The sequence below is a fragment of the Henckelia pumila genome, unplaced genomic scaffold (assembly GCF_033568475.1).
Source record: "Henckelia pumila isolate YLH828 unplaced genomic scaffold, ASM3356847v2 CTG_472, whole genome shotgun sequence".
Classification (NCBI taxonomy): domain Eukaryota; kingdom Viridiplantae; phylum Streptophyta; class Magnoliopsida; order Lamiales; family Gesneriaceae; genus Henckelia; species Henckelia pumila.
The window spans coordinates 5,001-19,783 of NW_027331834.1; the positions used below are offsets into that span (position 1 = coordinate 5,001).

Genomic DNA, 14,783 nt, shown 5'->3' on the forward strand with positions numbered 1-14,783 from the left:
ATAGGGATGTGTATCCCTCTATGTAAAAGTTTATGTATACATAGCATTATCCATAAAAGTATTATAGAAGTAGTTCTAAATTCTAATATATCCATATTTAGAAATTGAAAACTAACTAAACTAACCTCATGTTCCTCCCGTTCTTTTTCCCAGTTACATATGCTCCTTTAATTCATTGATCAACTACCACAGTAGGCGGCAACTTTGAAATCAATAGATTTACCTATGCCTTGGCTTGCTTTAATTTCAAAAAGAAAAAAAAAACAATCTAAGTAATTAAATTCGTTTATGGTACAAAAGCTGAAGCCTGTTTCAAATATAATTAAACCTTTAGCTTGAAGCACTCACGACTAAGGTGATTTCAAAAGTGAAATCACATTTGACAAAGGCTAGCCAGTTAAGCAAAATGATTAGAAATGTTCAAAAGGAAAAAGAAGAGGTCAACCTAAAAATACATGTAATAGAGTGTTCTCGACCTTATTAATTTCACTTTGTCGAAAAAAACATTTTTAATTTCTTTTTTTTTTGAGAGACACGTTATTAATTTCACAAAAACTTAATGCTAATAATCTTATTATGTTTCCGAACAAACCTTGATCTAAACAATTTAATATGTTCTGATATTCAAGTGTTGACACGACGACCCGGTGTACGAGTACGTATTACGTACTACAACTACAAATGTGATTCTCCAAACCCCTATGCCACAACCATACATACATACTAGAAAATCCCACATCTCTTATGTTAAATACCTCTAAACGGAATTCCAAATCGAAACAAGAAAAATTAGCATTAGTAGCCATTCATTTTAATGCATAATGCATGATATCGTAAGTACGGAATAAAGGGGAAATAAAAAAGAAAGATCACCTTAGCTCATCATCGGGTGCCAGGTAGAAGAGGCTCGAATGCATAGGGAGGCTGCACATACAAGCCTATTAAGCTGTTTTTCATTGTAATCATCTACAAGTCTCGGATCAATCACGTCATTTGTGTTTCCTTTATTTAATATTGGTTTGGCCTATCCGATCAGCATAATGAAAATAAATTATCTTTGTAACACAGTTCGGGGGCCGGGGGGAAAAGACTTGATCTATGGATTTTAGCATTACCCAACCATGCAGACTCTGATGAAAGTGATCCACATCTGTCTTCTCATCTACGACCCCGTGCATGAAATACTCCGGCAGTAAGTGTCTGCCATATGCAAAGACCAAATGTCATCTTGTATTAGATTTTCAACTACATGAATCGGATACACATCACATTTCTCATGATCCATGCCACATCCATATAAGAGTTTTTCAAGTCATTGCATCTTTGCGTGACCTATCCATTTTCAATAGATCGTAATCTATAACCGCTATTAATTTAGCAAATCAAATCTATTAAATGAACCATTCCATGGTCGAATCGTCATTGTTTTAAAAAAATAAAATGGCAAACCTGATGACAAACATCCAGTCAATGTGATTACATAACATGTAAGATCGAAATTTAGACATGAATTCTGGGAGGGAGGAACTATGTGTATACCCAAATGTTACTTCTCTCGGAACTATTGAATGATGACTCCATTGCGAAGGGAGCCATTTTGCCAACCCAAAATCAGATATTTGTAAACATGAGTACATAAAACTCTTCCATTAAAATTACTACTAGCCGGAAACAAGTGAAATTGAAGTATTACCTGCGGTTCAAAATCTGCAGTCAATAAAATACTCGATGCCTTTAAATCCCTATGAATTATTCTTCTGGGACACCTCTTATGCAAGTAATGTAGGCCTATTCCAACTGCAATTTTATGCGTTCTTTTCCAGCCCATCTCTGCCAATTTCTCATCTAAAACAAAAATAAACGACTTGATGATTTTATAACACTATGCTTATTATTATTTAGTTATGCATGATTTTACCAAAAAAAAATACATCTCCCAAAACCCATAAAAGAACTCCATTAAATTTTTATTTTATCATGTAGAAGAAAATAAACAGAACCCTTGGAAGAGAACTGGAAAAGAAGATAGAGGCCATTGTCAAGACAGCAACCAAGAACTCCTTTTTCCTCTCATTATTCCACGTTTTCGACAACCTTTTCACAGCAATCGCTTCACCATCTTCCAAAACTCCCTTGTAATATCCGCATATCACACTCTCCTCGCCATATTATCCGTAAAAGAAAACAAGATTTTGATCATTTTTTAAAGTTTCCTGCGGATCCTCACTTTGCATCTAAAACAAGAAAAACAGAAGCAGCAAAAACAAGAGTGAACCTGGGGAGAACCCATCGGTGGCAGCCAAGATTTTTCGTAGGAAAAGCATTTCAAGTGGGTTTCTGAAATGGCTGGTGCGATACGGTGGGCTGGTCTTGGTGAGCGGCAAAAGCGGAATCTTTGGAGGAAAAGAGGTGCTTGAGGCTGGAAGTACGCATGTATTTCATGACTTGTACATGGAGAGGATCAACGGCGGCGTGTGATCAGAGTGTGCAGAGGAGTCCAAGATCAAAGTACATAGTGGAGAGACACTGGAAAACAGGACAGTGGCAAAGCAGCTGATACAGTGAGTGGCTGAGTGCTGCTATGACATTAATTATAATTATATTAACAAAAAATCTCGGCGATGAGACACGATCATCGGAGAACTGAGGTCGAATTTAATGAGTACCTGAGTTTTTCAAATGATGAAGGCTACTATTTAGATCACACTTCACAGTGATGTAGCAGGTGCTACAGGGGTATGGGCAAACATGATGATGACTTACAAGGAAATTGTAAAGCAATAGGGGAACAGTACGTGGACTCTCCCAACCACAAGATATGGCGTGTCTTATATTGATTATTGACACGAAAAGAAAACGTATTGATGAAGCAATTGATGATATCCTAAACCCTCCACTCAAAACCCGACAAATGTAATTTTTTTTTGTTTATATATACATTATTATTTGGAATTTGTATTTCGTTAAAAATATTATTTTAATATTATTAGATTTTTTAAATTTTTTTATTTATTTTTAAAAATATATATATAAATATAATTAATATTTTTAATATATTTATATAGTTATTTATTTTTTAAACTATGATAAATATATTATTGTTTATTTATATACATCTTTTATATTTTTAAAACTTAAAAAAGTTATATTAATTATATTATCTAATATAAACGAATTTTCGGTACGATCGTTCAGTTAAAACGGTCCGATCGATTGAACCGTTTTTTGAAGATAAACCGATTCGATCATCGATCCGATTATGAAAACATTAAGTTCCTTGGTATTTGAGCTCATCGAGAAGTGTGCAAATTAGATGGAATTAATGAATTATGTTAAATTTTAATTAAACTTTTAATATTTTTTAAGATTTTATCATGGCATATATTAAGAGATTTTAAAGAATAAAAATTTTTGTGATATTATGAATAGTCATGATATAGTAGAAGTAATTAAAGTTAATTATTTGATTTTATATTACGAATTTTGTATTATTCTACTAAAATATTAACCAAAGTAAGGGTAGAAGGGCCATATTTTATTTCATACATATTATTTAGTTAAACTATACATATTGTGTTATATGTAACACAAAAGTTGTAAAAAAAAACAACTTAAAAGTTAATACAATATAATATATTTCTGATTATGATTCCACAAATTTTGTTCAGATTAATTTCTCGTTTTCAGCATGGCGGTCTAGCAACGGAATCTAGCCTATACTATTTGTCATTTCAGGTCATTTAGATTGATATAATAAATTATATGAACATTACATCTACCACTATTTTTTAAAATATAAAAATTACGATGGTCATATGAAATAAAATATCAGTAACAATAATAATAATAACATTGACTCCATTGCACGAAACTAGCCAATGTACCTCTAATTGTGGTCATCCTGTATCCATCTTTCATCTTTCTATTTGTTCGAAAGCATTGACTACATACTTCTTTAATATTTTTTAGCACAGACAAAAGTATTTGTATCAATATGTGGCACTAAAATTGAAAATATTTAATAAAGTATTTTAATAATATCAAAATAACCTTAAAAGATCATAAAAATACCATTCGAACGTCAAAAAATATTTTTTTAAAAACAAATAGTGCAATCCTTGCGCCTAGGCGCTAAACTGGCCTAGCGCCTAGAATCGATTTGAGCCATGAATCGCTATTTTTGATGATTTTTTCTGCCGTGAGCAAGCCCTGTTCTTGATCTATTTCTCCACACTCTTTTTGTTGCGCTTTTTCAAGAAACCCAACTTTGATCTTGGAGTTTCCGACCGTGAGTGAAATCGGTTTTTGATTTACTATTATAGAAATTGAATATAGAATGTAGCATAATAAATATTATGCGATTAATGATTGATTACGTTGAAAGGTGGATAAAAGTTTTATCAGGCCTCACCACTGAATTGAGATTTTATTTTTATAAGTAATCTTTTATTATTGTGCATTATCTTGAGTTTTAATATTTCATGTAGTGTTTAGTTCCACTTTGAGATGTTCAATTAGTGATAAAATTATTATTTTCTTCTATAAAATTACATTATTAAGGAAAAAAATGATATCTTAGCATAATAATAAACTCTACCATGTTCAATTGAATGAACAAGTCTGGGTAAATTAACTTTCGATGCCTAAGTACCGTCATTGTGAGATTTTGGGTTTCCTACTACGATAGAAGTTAATTATAATAGAACAGATTAAGAATGTCATATTTTAGAAAGTGGACTAGGACCCTTTGGGTTATTGGAATATAGAATATTTTAAAATATTGTTGTACCGGGCTTGTGAGAAGAAGCGTTAAAAAAACGCATAAAAATTAAATAAAATGAAATAAAACCAGCGAATCTCTTATCATTTCATAAAATTTCAAAACATTCATAAAAACATAGTTTTTTGAAAAAAAGTAATAACATATATAGATAATATATAGCTAAACCGATCCACGAGAGTCGTTACTTCCAGTCTTGATGCCAAAATTGAAACTATTTAATAAAGTATTTTAATAATATCAAAATAACCTTAAACGATCATAAAAATACCATTCGAACGTCAAAAAATATTTTTTTTAATAAAATAGTGCAATTCTTGGGCCTAGGCGCTAAACTGGCCTAGCGCCTAGGCTCCAGAAGAGGCGCCTAGGCGCTTGTGAGTACAGGAGCCTAGGCGCCTCTTAAGGTGCCTAGGCGCTAAACATGCTTGGCGCCTAGGCACCTGAGGAGGCGCCTATGCGCTAGTTATTTATGTCGCCTAAGTGCCAGAAGAGGCGCCTAGGCGCAACATGAGGCGCCTAGGCGCTTGTCATGCATGGCGCCTAGGCGCCGATGCAAGCATAATAAATATTATGCGAGTAATGATTGATTACGTTGAAAGGTGGATAAAAGTTTTATCAGGCTTCACCACTGAATTGAGATTTTATTTTTATAAGAAATCTGTTGTGCATTATCTTGAGTTTTAATATTTCATGTAGTGTTCAATTCCACTTTGAGATGTTCAATTAGTGATAGAATTATTATTTTCTTCTATAAAATTACATTATTAAGGAAAAAAATGATATCTTAGCATAATAATAAACTCTACCATTTTCAATTGAATGAACAAGTCTGGGTAAATTAACTTTCGATGCCTAAGTACCGTCATTGTGAGATTTTGAGTTTTCTACTACAATAGAAGTTAATTATAATAGAACATATTAAGAATGTCATATTTTAAGAAGTGGACTAGGACCCTTTGGGTTATTGGAATATAGAATATTTTAAAATATTATTGTACCGGGCTTGTGAGAAGAAGCGTTAAAAAAACTCATAAAAATTAAATAAAATGGAATAAAACCAACGACTCCCTTATCATTTCATAAAATTTCAAAACTTTCATATTAATTAATGCATTTATTTAATTATAGATTCATGTTTTTTTTAATATGCCTAATCCTTTTAGAGAACATCTATAAAATAATTACTTAAAATCGTTTATATATAATTAAAAGCAACTTTTCAAAATGTTGCAAAATCAAGATGTAACATAAATAACAGGATGCAATAATCAATATGAAACATTAACATATAATAAAATTGTTTTCATCTAACATAAATAAAAGTGAAAAATATTTAATTCATAACACAACATCTAGTGATATAGATAGCATTTTAAATTTGATTTTATAAAAGTTAAAATATGCGTACTTTCAAAAACAAAATTTTCAAAAATTGACATGTATGCAGTTGGACCAAAAAACACTAAAAATGCAAAGTTAGTGTACCAAAGCCCACATCAAAAAAATTAATGGATCAAAACCCAAACATGAACTAGTTACTGGACCAAAAAACTTATTTTTCCAAAATTTTAATTAAATATTTTAAAGATTCTGTCGTGGAATATATTAGGAAATTTTAAGATTATAATTTTTTTTGTTATTATGAATAGTCATTATATAATAAAAGTAATTAAAGTTAATTATTTGATTTTATATCAAGAATAATGTAATTTTCTTCTAAAATATTAACTAAGGTAAGGGTCTAAGGACCATATTTTAATTCATATAGATTATTTAGTTAAATAAACTAACAACACTTTAATACTAATATAAATTTCTGATTACGGTTTCACAAATCGGATTTCAATTATTTTTTTGTTTTCAGCGGGGCGATCTAGCCACGAGACTCCAGCCTACTATATTACCAATGTCCACTAACGAATAAGACTCAATCAAGAATGAGGGAACAAGTAACCACATCTCCATCATGTCTAGGAAGTATAGTCATCATTGGAGGAAACAAAAATTACTCGTTTTTGCATCAACTTCTGAACGAAGATGAAGAAAACATCCGAAACCCAAGCACATATTTAAGGAAATTTAAGAGGCAATACAAGTCATTAAGGATTGAACCCCATAAGTGTAATCTTTTATCTGTTTTATATTCAAATCCAAACAGTGATGATAAACAAATAACTTTAATTTATGTCGCACTTCAGAACATGTATAATAAAAGAAAGCATTTAACCCGATATATGAGAACATTTGTCAAGGTCTCTTGTTTTTTTTAAGCCGACAAGGTCTCTTGTTAACAATACAAAATCAAAACATTATGTATACCTTTTTAAGTTCTTCATCTTCCATGATGTGGGTACATCATCAAAATACTAGATATTAAAGGAAAGAACAACTACCTAGAAAACTGACTAAAAATGAAACAAAGAAGACAAACCTTTTTGTTGATCAGAGAGCAATGTCAGAGGGGATTGGTGTGTGCGTGTTTTCAGTTTCCTTTTGGAGGGAGACTGGGATTTTGATCTCCTTTGCGCTGTCATCGCTCCCTCGGTGGCGGAGGAGATCGTTCAGATTCCTGTTTTGGTGGATGAGCCGGATGCGACTATCTGGATCCACAGCACCGATGGTGCCTTTTCTGTGAGATCTGCTTGGGAGCAGGTCAGACCGAGAGGCTCGGTCTCGGATATCTTTAATCCCTGTTGGGAATGCTAGATGAGGCCCACCATGTCCTTCTTTCTGTGGAGGTTTTGGCATCGGTGGTTGCCTGTGGATGAGGTGCTCCAGCAGCGGGGTTTCTCCCTTGTGTCCAAGTGCCAGTGCTGTGAGATGTCGGAGACATTCACTCACATTTTCATCGACGGTCCCATCGCCCGCTCTGTGTGGCATTTCTTTGGGGCTATCTTTAGAGTTCGCATCCCTGCCACTGAGAACTTTAGTCTATTTCTCAGTGCTTGGAAAAGGGGTCGCGAGTGGTCTCCGGGGGGTAATGTGAGGGAATTCATTCCTTTTGTCGTTCTTTGGTTCCTCTGGACTGCACGCAATGATACTAAGCACCGTCACTTATCCTACTCTGCGGAGAAGGTTAATTTCCAAATTTTGTCTTATTTGAGACTTGCTCATTCCGCAACTGTTATCAAGCCCCATCTTTGGCTGGGGGCTTTGCAGGCTGCGAGGAAGATGGGCATTTCGGTCGGCCTCCAACGGATTCACAAGACTGCGATCGTCCGTTGGTTGAGGCCTCCACCTGGGTCCTTCAAGATCAATGTGGATGGGAGCTCGAGAGGTAACCCGGGTGAGTCGTCTGTGGGGGGGGGGGGGGGTGTTGTCCGGGATTCTTCTGGTAGGTTCTTGGAATTTTTTAGTGAGTTCATTGGTTTGGGGTCCAATGTCCGTGCAGAACTCTGGGCGATTTGGAGGGGTATTCTTCTCTGTTCTGACCTTAGCCTTTTTCCCCTTTGGATTGAGACTGATTCCCAGATTTCCATTCAGATTCTTAGATCTTGGAGGTGCCGTTGGGATTTGGACCATATTGTTTCGAGGACGCGTGTTTTGGTGCGGAATAGGCCGGTTCATTTCTCACATATCTATCGGGAAGGGAATTCGGTTGCGGATGCGTTGGCGCGGCAGGCTCATGATCATAGGCAGTGTTTGTTGGAGATTGGTGTTCCTTTAACCACTCCCATCGCTGCGTTGGCCCGTTCTGACTCTTCCGGGCTTCCTTACCTTAGATCTAGGTTTTCTTAGAGCCTCACGCTCGCTTATAGCCGTTTCTCTTGGGCTTTCTTTTTCTTTGTTTGCTCTCCTTTTTGGTCTAGGTCATCCTAGATTTAGATATATGTAGCTATTTATTTTTCTTTGCAGGTACAGCTCTCCGGCCCTTTTTCGGAGTTTTTGGAGTTAGTCTGTTCCCCTGTCGCTTGCTTTGCTTCTTCAGGGTGATGGATCACCAGGCGTTCACTGTGCTTCTCCTTGCCTGGTTCTTGCTGTTGTTTGGATGTTTTGTGGGAGGTCTCTCGTGCCCCTTGCTTTTTGGATTTCCAGTCTTCTTGGGAGTTAGGTTATGGCTTGAGTTTCCTTCGCCATTTTCCTGCTTTTTTGCTCTGGGCCTGCTGGTTTGCGGTCGCTCCTCTTTTTCCTCGCGGCCTATGTATAGTGACTTCCCAGCTGATCATGACTTTTGGACATATTTCTTGCATAGCTTTGATCTTTTGTTCAGCTCTGGATGGTGCCAGCCTCTTTTCGCGCTTTAGTGTCAGATTTGATTTTGCTGGCCTGGAGTTGTGGATCTCCTCTAGGTTTTACTGCACAGGTTGATACCAGCCAATCTTCGCGCCTCAGTGTCCGTTTTTGATTTTGCTGGGCCGAGCTATGGTTCTCTTCTAGCTTTTGCTGCTCAGGATGACTGCTGACGTTGACTTAGTTAGCTATCTTTGATGTTATTTGTTTATACTTATTTCCTAGGGATGCTTTGGTTGTATATTTTTCGATACCCTAGCTGTTCTGATGTTCTTATTACCTTTGTATAGCCTTTTGGGGAGGTCTTGGCCTAGTCCCCCTCCTCCGTTAGGTGTTATTTGTATCGTTTTTTTATGTTTATATACAGGTAGGGGTCTGCCTAACCCCCCGCTTCCGGCGGTGTTTTTTTTTTTTTAAAAAAAAAAAAACCCTAAACCCTAAACCCTAAAACCCTAAACCCCTTTTGGGGTAAGTTTCCACGTGTTCCTCAGGATTCTGGTACAGTTCCTGGGGATCAGGAGAAGACTGTTCAGCAGGACTTGGGCCCCCCTTCCAGTGTTGTTCAGCCTGCTAATTTGGATGGATGGACTGTTCAGAGGGGTAGAAAGTGGTTTCGTCATCCTCAGCGTCGTGTGCTACCTCAGTCTTTGAGGAATTCCTTTGAAGTCCTCCGGAACTTCAAAGAGGATGTTGGTCAGGATGTTGATTTGGGTGGCATCCCTGCTTTTGGTGTTAGTTCTGCTTCGGACTCGCAGTTGGCTACTGAAGATGTGAGGCCCGGTTACTCTAATTACATTTAATTATCATACAAACAAATAATTAGAAGTCAAAGCAGCGGAAAAACGATTTAAAATAAATTTTGGGCCTATAAAAATTTCGGCATGACCTCCCCGTAAGTAGGACATCCCAAAATACACAGACAACAGTTTATTTAAAATAACTAAAACTAGGAACTCAACAAACTTAAACATCACACAACCATGTGCCGGCCAGGCACGAAAACAAATTAAAACAGTTAACACATACCTGAGCCGACAAGGCTTGATAATAATTTAAAACATAGCAGGAACTCTCAAATACAACACAAATACATCGGGGCATCTCCCCGGAGAATATAAAAATGACTCTAACATAATACATAATATAACTCCGATAATATATAATATAACTGGGAGACAAGACATGATCCAACCTCCTCAACGAGCTCCGCCAGCGGAACCTCCGCCTGGTGCTGAAAAGTCACTTGGGTAGCCTACCATGGTGCCAAACAGCAGCCACAGTAGCCCCCCAGAATTAACTGAGGTTAGGATTCTGGTATGAAACAGTTAGGCAACAACAACAAGACATATAAACTATGCATAAACACATTATAAAATGTAGTATGCAATGCATGAACTGGGCTCAAAGTAAACGGGATAACAGGAGCCAACAAACAGTACGATAACAACTGGAACAATGCTCGAGCTAGAACACAGGGGAGCTACATCGTCATGTAACTAAACCGCCCTGCCAAGTATGCGAGGTATGTCGTTCTGGGTGAAATTAAACACCCACGACTCGGCCTCCATACAGCTGATATCGATACAACAGATAGGCACAATAACGAACAACATACGATGTCAAGATTCCATGTGCATATCACACAGAAAATGCATCAAGGAATAGACAATCATAATTTCGGTCTCAGGGATACTAGGCATAAAAAGCCACCAGCTGATTCCCGAAATAACAATATGTGTGCCCAGAGTACAATACAACATGATAACGGGTAACAAGAATGATAGGGCTCAACGTGTGATGTAGTGAATATCATGCCCTATTCTAAATGCCACAAAATATATCAAATAATTTAACATATAAACAACGAGGCATTTAAATTCACATAATCCATATAGTTCACGTAATCAATATAATATCGGCAAAACAATATTTATATTTTTACCGTTGTATGTTACCAACCGTAACATACCTATACCAATTCAAACGAAGGTCCTCAACTCTAATTCCCAAAGTTTCGGCCTACAACACAATTAATATTCCAATATATATCAAAACGATGCGATATAACCAACGAAATCAAATTAAATCCAAGCGGGTAAAATCCCAATATCAAGCAGCCCACTATACCTCAACTAAACCAGTTGAAAACTCACGCTCAAGGCTGGAAGAAGGGATTAAAACATCACAACTCGAAGCTAAACTAGCTGGACCGGGACAGCCTTCGAGCTCGCCGGAAAACTCACCGGAAAAAGGCTGGAAATGAACTGAATGAACAAGGGAAGGTTCAGCTATCTATAAGCTTCGAAATACAGCAGAATTATTGTCTAAAAGACTCTGAGATCGAAGCTTTCTTACCTGAAGAAACGCAGCAGAAAATAGCAGCACGTCTAGCTTCTGAAAGTAGCTCGATTCGGGCTCAAACGGGCATCAAATTCATCGATTCTTAGCTTGAATCGAAGCCACGGATGTAAGGAAGAAAACCCAACAAACGAATCGAATTTTGGACTCCGAACGAAGAAGTTATGGGCAATTTACCGGAGCTGCGCAGAGGGGTGACGGGAGTGACGGGATTTGGGGATGACTTCTCTTTTCTTTTTCTTTCCTTAGCTTTTGACTGAAGCGTGGATATGTATATATGTAAGGGTGTGTGTGTCCTTTATTTAATTATTATTTGGGCAACTTGACACAGTCCAGATATTTTAACGCTCGTGTATTATTTTAGCTCTAATATGTATTTTATATCGTTTAAATCTCGATATTCAAAAATACATATTTTTAATACACTTACTAATTTATTTGGCATAAATAATTATTTTAATTTAGCATCTCAATAATAATTCTAATTATGCCAAATTACCAGATAATTAACTTCTGGGTCTTACAGAAGATGAGTCCGGGCAGATAGAGGTGGTGCCTTTTGTTACACCATTGCCAGTGGTCTCTACTGATGTTCAGAGCTCGGGAGTTGATCCTACAGATCCTATATGTCTTCCAGTGTTGGATGTTTCCACGGATAGTAGAAGACTGACGAAGACTTCGACGGCTCCTGCTGCCTCTTCGAGTCATTCCCCATTCCTATCTGTTCGCACGCGCTCTCAAAAGCGATATGGATCTTTGACTCAGCAGCGTCGACAGCGTGCTCCCTCAGGGCGTCCTCCTTGAGTAGCTGTTTTTATGTTGGTTTTATTAGGTGGGCGATTTCTGCAGGTTTCTCTTTGCCCACTGATGTTATATTTTGTATTTTGGACTCTTGTAGACTTTTATGTCTTATGCTCTGATGTTCCTTTGTTTCCTTTGGAGAGGTCTTGGCCTAGTCCCCCTCTCTAGTTGGTGTTTGTTCTGCTGTGTTTATATAATAAGTGGCACTGCCACCTTTTTTTTTTAAAAAAAAAAAAAACCCTAAACCCTAAACCCTAAAGCGTGTTTCGATCAAAATTCATAAACATTAAAAGCATCAATCAACAGTTCATAGGCTAAATTCTCGCAACTCTTCTTTACTAGTATATTGGGCAACTGAGACTCGGTCAATAGGACTTAATCAGCTTATAAAGTAAGGCCTGGCTCATGGCTACAAATGAAGGAATAAGAATTCAAAATAAGGAGTAATTTATTTCTTAAACTCAATTCTAATTTCGACTCATTTTTCATTCACAAATTCACACTTTTTCTCTTCAATTCACTTCATTAATTTTTTCTCTACTTTTTCACTTCACAAATTCTTTCACAATTTTTTTCAATCAATTTTTTTTCTTCTTCTACTACCTCTTTTCATCTTTTCAATTCATCCACCACACCATTCTATTTTTCACAAATAAAACTAGGAGCATACAACATTTTAACATTTAAATTACTCCCTTAAAGGTAGGAAATAGTGTATAGGCTATTCAGGTAGTCAATGTAGGACCTTGAAATAATTACGAATGGGGTTTAATCACACGTTTACACGCATGCCATTCGATTTTCAATAAAGTTCAAACAAGGTACTAGGGATACATGTATTAATGGGTAGCTTGAAAGGCTCAAACGAATTCAGAAAAATTGCCTAAATCATCCCTAATCACAGTTTTGCCCGTATTTCGCCTCGAAGAGTGTTCAAACTAGTTTTAGACAAGTTTCAATCCACAATTAAATCATACAAATATCAATCAGTGCAGAAAGATAATCATCAACAGTTAACGATGATTTTCACAAAAAATTCAGATTTTCTCGTACCTCAATGTACTAATATACGTGTAGGCTCAAATAGGCAACTAAGGATAAATTTGTTCAATGAAAATTAGGCCAAAAAATTCAAACAATGCCTCAATCATATCTATGTCTATATGTTTCAAAAATAAGATTCAAGTATTAATCACAGAGTATATAGGAAATTGTTTATTCACTTGGTTCCATTTTTTCAAAAATATTTGTCAGATAGACAGACAGTCATGGATTTCAGTTATAGCACAAAACAAAAATTTTTTAGCCATGCATCCATTTCTTTCTTGACTTCTTTTCAACTCAACTCACTACACAATTAAACTCAACAAACATTTTAATCTATGAAGCACACGATAAAACTCAACTAATCAACTAAATAATAGCACAAAATGATTCATCCCCCCAAACTTAATATAATCATTGTCCCTAATGATTAAAATCTAGAAAAAAAACAAGGGACTCATACCTTCGACACCGAGCATCAGTACCCGGTGTAACCATCATGGTCATCGCCATCAAAATCCATATTAACCTGAAAATTTGACAAGCACACGATTAAGTCACAAAAATAAATCCTAAAGCAAGCAAGCATAAAATACTTCATGGCTAATGGAAGAAAAATTTGAGTGCTTATAGTGGAGCCATTAGATGTGAATGCGCAAGGAAGAAACGCCTTTGTGAGGCGTATGATCGCAAGATGATGCCTCCTTAAGAACTTGAATGCGCATGAAAACTGATTGTTCGCACAAGTGAAGGAGAAGATCGACTTCAAGTTCTTATGGAAGGAGTAGCTGGGAAGAACATGTGCGCATGGAATTGCTGCTGAAGGGTTGTTCATGCAAGGAAGAGGTGATGGTGGCATGCACTGTTGGGGAGAAGGAGGGGCGCGATTTCGCTTAAATAAGCGCAGAAGAGGAAGCTCGTTCGCGCAGATGGTTGGGGAAGCTGGGATGCGCGATAGTGCTGCAGTAGGCGCGGATGGAGAGGTGCTGGGAGAGGGCTGGAGACACGCGTTAGCGCAGATGGAGGCGCAGATGGTGAGATGGAGGCGCGATTATGCTAAGGTCTGCAGCTCTTGGGGCTCTTGGGCTTGCGCGATAGCACTGTTTGTTGCGCGGATGTGATGCGCGATAGCGCTTGTTGTTGCACTCTTCGTAAATCAATGCAACGAATTGGAGGGCGCTCGAATGAAGTGGCGCGGGCGCGCCTTTAAGTCGCAAAAGAACTTCAATTTCGTCCAGGTCTGGCGCGGGCGCTCCGATAATAGGGCGGGCGCGCCGCTTGCTCGAATTTGAGATTTCTGGAGCGTGCAAATTTTTTAAAATTAAGACAAATTAAGCTCAAAAAATTGAAAATAAAAATACTAAAAAATAAAATAACAAAAATTAAATAAATTGAAAATAAAAGCAAATAAAATAAAAGAAAATGCTTGGGTTGCCTCCCAAGTAGCGCTTGGTTTAAAGTCGTCAGCCTGACTTTCATCGGTGTTAGATCTTCCTATTCTCTTTTACGCGCCAAATAAATTCCACGAACCGCTTTTTAAATTTCGCTCTCTTTTTCGTGGACTTAT

General features: G+C 36.8%; 1 long non-coding RNA gene and 1 pseudogene across 1 annotated transcript; both read right to left on the reverse strand.

The window, feature by feature from the left end:
• Positions 1–132: 132 nt before the first annotated feature.
• Positions 133–2,290, reverse strand: LOC140872706 (probable receptor-like serine/threonine-protein kinase At5g57670; annotated as a pseudogene).
• Positions 2,291–9,788: 7,498 nt separating this feature from the next.
• Positions 9,789–11,888, reverse strand: LOC140872707 (uncharacterized). The gene is made up of 4 exons (XR_012147894.1): positions 11,369–11,888; positions 11,141–11,277; positions 10,983–11,032; positions 9,789–10,265 (listed from the first exon to the last, which is right to left on the reverse strand). It is a non-coding gene; the product is annotated as an uncharacterized lncRNA (long non-coding RNA).
• Between the last annotated feature and the right edge of the window lie 2,895 nt (positions 11,889–14,783).